This window comes from Chenopodium quinoa, unplaced genomic scaffold (genome assembly GCF_001683475.1).
Source record: "Chenopodium quinoa cultivar QQ74 unplaced genomic scaffold, ASM168347v1, whole genome shotgun sequence".
Taxonomy (NCBI): Eukaryota; Viridiplantae; Streptophyta; class Magnoliopsida; order Caryophyllales; family Amaranthaceae; genus Chenopodium; species Chenopodium quinoa.
The window spans coordinates 2247091-2254695 of record NW_018743955.1 but is presented as its reverse complement, the minus strand read 5'-3'; the positions used below and the strand labels follow the sequence as shown (position 1 = coordinate 2254695).

Here is a 7605-nt window from a genome sequence, read left to right as displayed (position 1 = left end):
GGCTGCTACCTGTAATTGATCGTGAATTATCCTCAAAGATGGATGATGAAATTGCGAACCTTTATTCTCAACTTTGCATTCGTGAAGAGGAGAAAAAACCAATTGATTTATGGGCCATTGCGATTGAAACAAAGCAAAATAATATGTCCTTAATGCTTGTGGGAAGATTATTAATCCGGAGATCTTACAATGTCGAGGCCTTCAAGAAAACAATTACCAGTATTTGGGCTCCGATTCATGGACTAGCGATTAGGGTTCTTAGTCCTAATCTATTTGCTTTCCAGTTTTTCCATTGGAAAGATCTTGAGAAGGTATTAAAGGAAGGCCATGGTGCTTCGACAATATGTTGGTTCTTCTAAAAGAAATAGACGGTGATGAACAACCAGAGAAGGTGGTTCTCAGGGAGTCACCCTTTTGGGTGCGAATAAAAAATCTCCCTTTCAATTGCAGGTCTGATTCTCATGTCAAAATGATAATTCTATTTTATGTATATTTTTATTCCCCGTCCAACGGTCATATTTGTGCTTATTTGAGCTCTACAGAGCTATTTTTATTACTAATATATATTTTCTAGTGTCTTTGTAGAGTTGGTATTATTTTGTAGGAATATGCAGATTTATGACAATTCCCGAGCTTATTGAGCCACTACGAAGACATTAGAGTTGGACCGTATTTTATGACCGTATATTTAAAGCCCAAGACCAAGTTAACGAAATTTTGGTTTGGTTATTGAGGGCTCAAATCATTTTGGAGTACTAACTGCAAGTTAAGTACTTGGATATCAAGAAGAAGCGAATTGGGCCAACTTATATTAAACACAAGTTACAAATTCAAGATGGAAGAAGCCTAACCTCTAAATAAGCCAGCTGTTGGGGGCGTGTGAAATGGTGGGGCTCGATCGGGCAGCCCAATGGCCGATCGGGCGAGTATGACTTCGAGATTGTATATAGCCGATTATTTTAGTTTTGGGCTTGGATATAATAAAAAGCCCACTAATATGGAAATTGGCAGTAGTACGGGGCTTTTTGGTAGTGGGTTAGAAGTTAACCTGGATTATAACTCCTCTTTATTATATAAAGGGAGGCTAAATTGGCAGTAAGTAGTTTTTAGGAGTTTTAGTCTTACTTTAGTTTCGTTTATCATTAGTTTTAGATTAGTTTTAAATTATTGTCAGATACCTTGTTTCCTTTTACTTCTTCTCTAATTGCTTTTCTCTAGTTTTTTTTTATTATTGCTTGCTTATTAGCTTTATTATTATTGCTTTTAATCATGTCTTGTTCAATTGCTTTGATTAGTGTAGATTTAATTATGCGTGAGTAGTTTTTTTTCCAGGTTTTATGGGGATCCATAAATAATATAAAGGGGTAATTTATTGTTGTTGATTGTCAATGCTATATTAATTTCCTATTGATTGATTTAATGCTCTGTGACTAGATTAGGTCTGATCTTTTATGCATGAGTTTGACAATATTGATTCGAGATTCGAGAGATGAGAATTAATGTTTAGGTCTAGTTTTAATAGGCAGGTTAATTTATAAATGGTTAAGTCGAGATTCGAGAGATGAGATTTAATACCGGTAAATTAATTTTGTGATTGTAATACGTAGCGAAAGCCCTTTATGATCTGATTAATTGATGCATTGATGATTGATTATTATGTCTTACCCTGCAATATTATTTATTGGTGAACCTATGCCCTAGTTCTTTTATTCATTGTTTTTCCTCCTACTTTTATTCCTTCCCACTTTTACTCCTACTAGTAGTTTAGTTCTCCTTTATAATAACAAATTGGTTACCTAATAATTTAGATTATAATAACTAATTAGGAATAGAAAGACTTGTTTCCCTGTGGATTTGACCCTACTTCCCTATCTTCATTAGTTAGAGGACTTAGGTAATACTTTTGATTAGGTGATACGACTTTAGCCTGTCACAAAACCCTAGTAGAAGGAATGGGAGATGTGATAGAAATAGAGGAGGATGTTCTAGGGATTGGGCGTTATCGCCGTGTGAAACTTATGCTTGACACCTCTAAACCGTTGCGATGGTTCCAGATGATCAAGGATCATAAGGGAAGAGAATTAAGAGTTGATTTTGCTTATGAACGGCTGCCATTCTTCTGTTTTGCTTGCGGAATAATGGGACACTCTGAGAAAGATTTCCACAATGTGGCAGAGGAAGATAGACAGGACCAACTTGGTTGGAGTACTGACTTGAAAGCCACTCCAAGGAAGGGTCTTTCGAGGGAAATAGAAGAAGTGGAAAGATTAAAATCTGCCCAAAAAACTCACCTTTACTATGAAGCCTCGACAAGAAGAAAGAGTTGATAGGGAGAAGGAAGGAAATTTGGGTAGTTTAGACTTGGTGCAAACAATAAGTGCAAAGGTTAATGTTATTGCTGAGCCTACAACTAAGGATATGGCGCTCCATGCTACTGAAGACACTCAAACTTTTGTCTTTGGCACACCCTCTCTGAACATGATAGAATGTGATGCCTCCAATAAGACACAAGCTCTGATAAATATCTCCAATCTTGAAGCTGCGGAGTCGAATAAGGGTGTTAAAGAAAGGGACCGTAAGTGGAAGAGGGTTGCTCGTGCTCAACAAGAAGGCAAGGCAGAATATGCAGCATCTCTTTTGTCAAAAAGAAGCCTCAGTGAGAGGAGTGATGTTCTAGATGATGGTGCTTGTGGTGAGAAAAAATCGAGGCAGCATGATGTTAGCAATATGGATATTTCAATGGCGGCGGAGGTTGGTTCAACCCAACCCCGCCTCTCCGAATGATTGTGCTGAGCTGGAACTGCTGGGGTTTGGGCAATTCCCTGACGGTTCGACAGCTTCGAAAGTGGAGCAACAAATTTGCCCTTGATATAATTTCTGTATTAGAGACAATGATAAATAAGATTGAGGTAGAAGGAATAAATGATCACTTAGGCTATCCGAATGCATTTGGCGTGGCTAGTATGGGAAAAGCGGGTGGGTTGTGTATTTATTGGAAGGAAGGGGTGAATTTTTAGCTTGTTTCCTTTTCTCAAAACCACATTTGTGGTGATGTAAGAAGCACAAGGGGAGTTTGGAGGTTTGTAGGCATTTATGGGTGGCCGAAAGAAGAGGAAAAACACAAAACGTGGCTGCTTATTTGACAGTTGTGCTCTAATGTCAATGTGCCTATTCTTTTCAGGGGGGATTTCAACAAATCCTAAGTTATGCCGAAATTGAAGGGGGTGTTGGGAGAGAGAGAAGGGAGATTGCTAATTTCCGTGATGCCATGGATGATTGTAATCTTAGGGACTTGGGGTTTGAGGGGAGTTGGTTCACTTGGGAAAGAGGCAATTCGGTGGAGACTAAAGTGAGGGAGCGGCTTGATCGTTTCATTGCTTCTCAATCTTGGTTTGGGATATTTCCGGATTCAAAGGTGGAGCATCTTGTTCGCTATAGATCGAACCACACTGCTCTTTTGCTTTCACAGAAGGTTTCCCAAGGGAAAAAGAAGAATAAGAAGAAAAAGAGCTTCAAATTTGAGACAAGTTGGCTTTTAGATTAAACTTGTGAGGCCACGGTGAAACAAATTTGGGAAAGCTCAGCAGGGGAGGGTACTCCTACCCGTATAGCAGCAATGGCGAGAGGGCTTGTTAAATGGAGTACGTAGTGAGAAATTTCATAAGTTGGAGAACAAAATAGCATAAACCGAGGAGGCACTTCATACGGCCCAAAGAAGGAGGAGTTCAGCTGGGAATATTGCGGAGTGTACAAGGCTTGAAAAAATTCTGGATGATTATAATGAAAAGCTAGAAGCCTATTGGTACATCAGAAGCAGGGTAGCTGAGATTCGGGATGGAGATAAAAATACTAAATACTTCCATCATAAGGCATCGCAGCGCAAAAAGAAAAATTTGATACGGGGTATTTTGGATATGGAGGGTACTTGGCATGAGGATGAGGAAAGCATTGAAAAGATAATCACCATCCATTTTGATTCTATGTTCACTTCTTCCAATCCCGACGAGAGTATTATTGATGAAGTACTTAGCTCTATGAATTCTGTGATCTCGGAGGAAGCAAACAGGGAGCTCACTCGACCTTTCTTAAAGGAGGAGATTTACGATGCTCTCAAACAAATGCACCCCTGTAAAGATCCTGGCCCGGATGGTATGCATGCAATTTTTTATCAGCGGTTTTGGCATATTATTGGTTATGACATTGCTTTTTTTGTTAGTAATATTCTCCATGGCTTTATCTCTCCTTGTCATGTTAATATTACTAATATTGTCCTTATTTCGAAAGTAGACAAACCGACTACTACTGCTTAATTTCGCCCTATTGCTTTATGTAATGTGCTATATAAGCTAGTTTCTAAGTCGATTGTGATTAGACTCAAAAATATTCTTCCTAATATTCACTAGTGGAAAAATAGCTATCCGTAACGGGCAAAAACAGTCTATCCGTAACGGGCAGCGGGCGTTACGTATGCTGCCGTTAAGGATAGGATATGTTATTTGTAACGGGCAGACAGACAGCCCGTTACGAATAACCCGTTATTCGTAAGGGGCAATCAGACTGCCCGTTACAAATAACCCGTTATTTGTAACGGGCAGTTTGATTGCCCGTTATGAATAACCCCGTTATTTGTAACGGGCAATCTAACTGCCCGTTACGAATACAATTGAGCCCAAATTAAAAAAAAAAAATCCAGCAGGTGATACCTTCTAATCTGCTATCAAATTTGAATTACTATTATAAATTATCAATTACAAAAAATAAATAATTTTAAATAATGATTTATACAAATATACAGTTCAAATTCAATTAGCAAAAGCTATACAACATTCAAATGATTTTATCAATTAAAGAAATTAAAAACAAGTCATGCACTTGCTATAACTAAGATTAGATTCAAATTCAATTCGTTGCTCTCTCGTTTGCTCATAATTCGAAACTGTTTCAGCAACACCAGCAGATTATTGTTCTTTCTGGGGTTGTTCCTATTGTTGTTTAATTTTGGCGTGATTTTAGCAAAGGGGGCAGCGGAGGAGGAACTGGAGGAAACACTACCAAATGTGTTGAACTGTTGAAGCCCCTGGAGAAGATTTGAGTAGCATATCTTGACGTACTCTCGGTTTACTAATCACCATACCTAAACTAGCAAAGAAAGATCCAAAATCAGGAAAAAAAAATCTATAGATCTGAAGCAAAAAAATGCAAACTACACTAATAAAAAATCAAACACAACATGCCTATATTATTTATCAAAGTTAAAAAAAATAATATATACAATTTTAGCTTAAGATAGCAATGCAGTTACCAAGTAAGAACCACCTGAAATCCATGCGAGCTGGCTGACACTGCCAATGAAATAACCACCTCGTAAGGGCATGAACTCGAATAACCAATCAGGAATTGACTCCAGAGATAAATTGAACTTGTTTAAAGCAGTGTGAGAGTATTTTTCATTTTTATAGCGGTATATGTTATTTAACTGGGTATAATCAAACCAGTAATATGACCAAATATGGTACCTAAGTGCCTTGATCTTGGAGTTGATCTTGTCCAGCAATTCTTTGTTATCAGGAACTTCTTTCAACATGTTTTTGGCAGACTGAATCTCAATTGGATACTCATATATTCCCTTCCCAATTGATGATTATGGATAAAGTTAGTAAGAAAATGGAAGCAGGCATGCATGTTACAAATAATTTTAACCACGGTAATCTGTTCACTTATTGGCTTTAAGACATTATCAGATGAGTTTCTATGTTTTAGGTACAAGAAGTTATTTAATCCAAAATAGAAGAAGCATAGGATTTTGTAGTTTCAGTATGCTAGTTACATTTAAACTGGTTGAACATAAACCAAGTGAATCACTCTTCAATACCAGAAAAGGAAAGGGTAAACAAGAAACTAACCATATAGTTTTTTCCAGCTAAAAGAGACGTCTCCTGGACCAGGAACTGCTAGATCACGTAAACTGGCATATTTCCACACGCATTCTGGTAATAGAGTATTGTAGAACCATTTGCAGGTAGTGGCAAGCATCACCAGAGACCTTCCATCTAGGTACTTGGCTATCTCAATCCATACATCATCCTCAAACCTTGGAGCACAAAATCAAAATTCAGTTACAAATTTCAATTTGTAACCATTATTCAAAACAACAGAAACTCCAAATCCTGGTTTATTCACGCAAAATCATGCTAATCAAAAGTTAAAATCAATTGTTAAACCGTTCAATTCCACAAACATAATCAAGATTCAATAAAAGATAATTACGCACAAAATGATTCCAACCACTTACAACTTTACCAATCTGGACAAATTTTGATATGATTCTGGAATCTCAGCACCATCAAAATGATTATTGTCGAGTTGGCTGCAAATGGTAATTGGAAAAACAGACTTTAGTGATCATATAGGTTGCATTTGTACACTAAAGAGAAGAGAAAGTGAGGTCATCAACAAATACTAAGACTTCATTGATCGCTTAATAGCCTTCTGATAATAACATAAATAATAACAGCAGCTTAATCATGGTTGCATGAACTTAAATGAGATGCACAAATCTTCATGGTATTAAAATAAAAAATGATTAGTTAAAATAGTCATTCTATTAAACAATCCAAAATCAAAAATCCTAAAATCAACACTAAGAATCAAACATCTAGACGAGAAATTCTCATATCTTACCAATGATGAGAATGCATGATTTCACAAATTCACTAACAACACGAACTGAAAATCAGATCAAATGCTGAATCAATAATCACATTAGAAATCTATTAAATCACTAAAAAACCTAATTAATTCTCGAACAATAACCAATTACAAATCCTATAAAATTTAATGCGAAGAACAAAACAACGAGCACATCAAATCGAAGAATGAAAAGAATGCAAAAGAGAAGGAAATCGAAATGAACCTGTGAGCGAAACAAAAAATCCTACTAAGAAATTAAACTAAAGATGAAAAATCATAAATCACTCAAATTAGAGAGCTAAAATTAATTAAGGAGATTAGAATACAAAATAAAGATAGAATTGGAATAAAATCAAAAACTTTAGATCTAAAAAAAGACAATAATCATTCCTTAATCTGCAAAAATTCAGCACAAAATCCCAAAAATCCAGTACCCAGAAACTTAAATCAATTAAAAACAACATAAATTTCAAAAAATAAAGTTGAATCTACTAACTTAATATTCGATGATTACAAAGAGAAAAATCTTACCTAGCATCGGTTCGTTCAACGACTTAGATCTAAAGAGGAAGAAGCCTACGGGCTTGGTTGTTCTCAATGTCGCCACAATCGACGCTTACCGGGTTCGGACCCTGGTCAAACCGGAGTGGGTTTTCGAACAAGAGTTCCGTCATCGCCGGTTACACCTCCGCCCAAAACCGACGCCGCTTGGGAGTTAATGTATGAAACCGTCGGTCTTCTCGTTGCTCCTCTAAATGAGAGGGCCTGAGTTTGAAAAGAAAGAAAGAGGTGAATGACGGGGAGGGAGGAGAGGAGAGGAGAGGAGAGGAGAGAGAGAGTGAGGGACTGATGAGAGAGAAAGAGGTGTGACGGCTGTTAAGTGAAACCCTAAAAAGCCGAGTATTGGGCTCTCCT

At 37.1% G+C, this 7605-nt stretch overlaps 1 long non-coding RNA gene across 10 annotated transcripts; it reads right to left on the bottom strand.

Annotated features, from left to right (window-relative positions):
* Positions 1 to 4758: 4758 nt before the first annotated feature.
* Positions 4759 to 7605, bottom strand: LOC110689174. Of its 10 annotated transcripts, none has more exons than XR_002504838.1 (6): positions 7222 to 7603; positions 6293 to 6367; positions 5904 to 6091; positions 5517 to 5626; positions 5303 to 5342; positions 4759 to 5139 (listed from the first exon to the last, which is right to left on the bottom strand). It is a non-coding gene; the product is annotated as an uncharacterized LOC110689174 (long non-coding RNA). The 10 variants fall into 10 exon arrangements; XR_002504835.1 differs by having other exon boundaries at positions 4759 to 5134; XR_002504842.1 differs by having other exon boundaries at positions 5317 to 5342.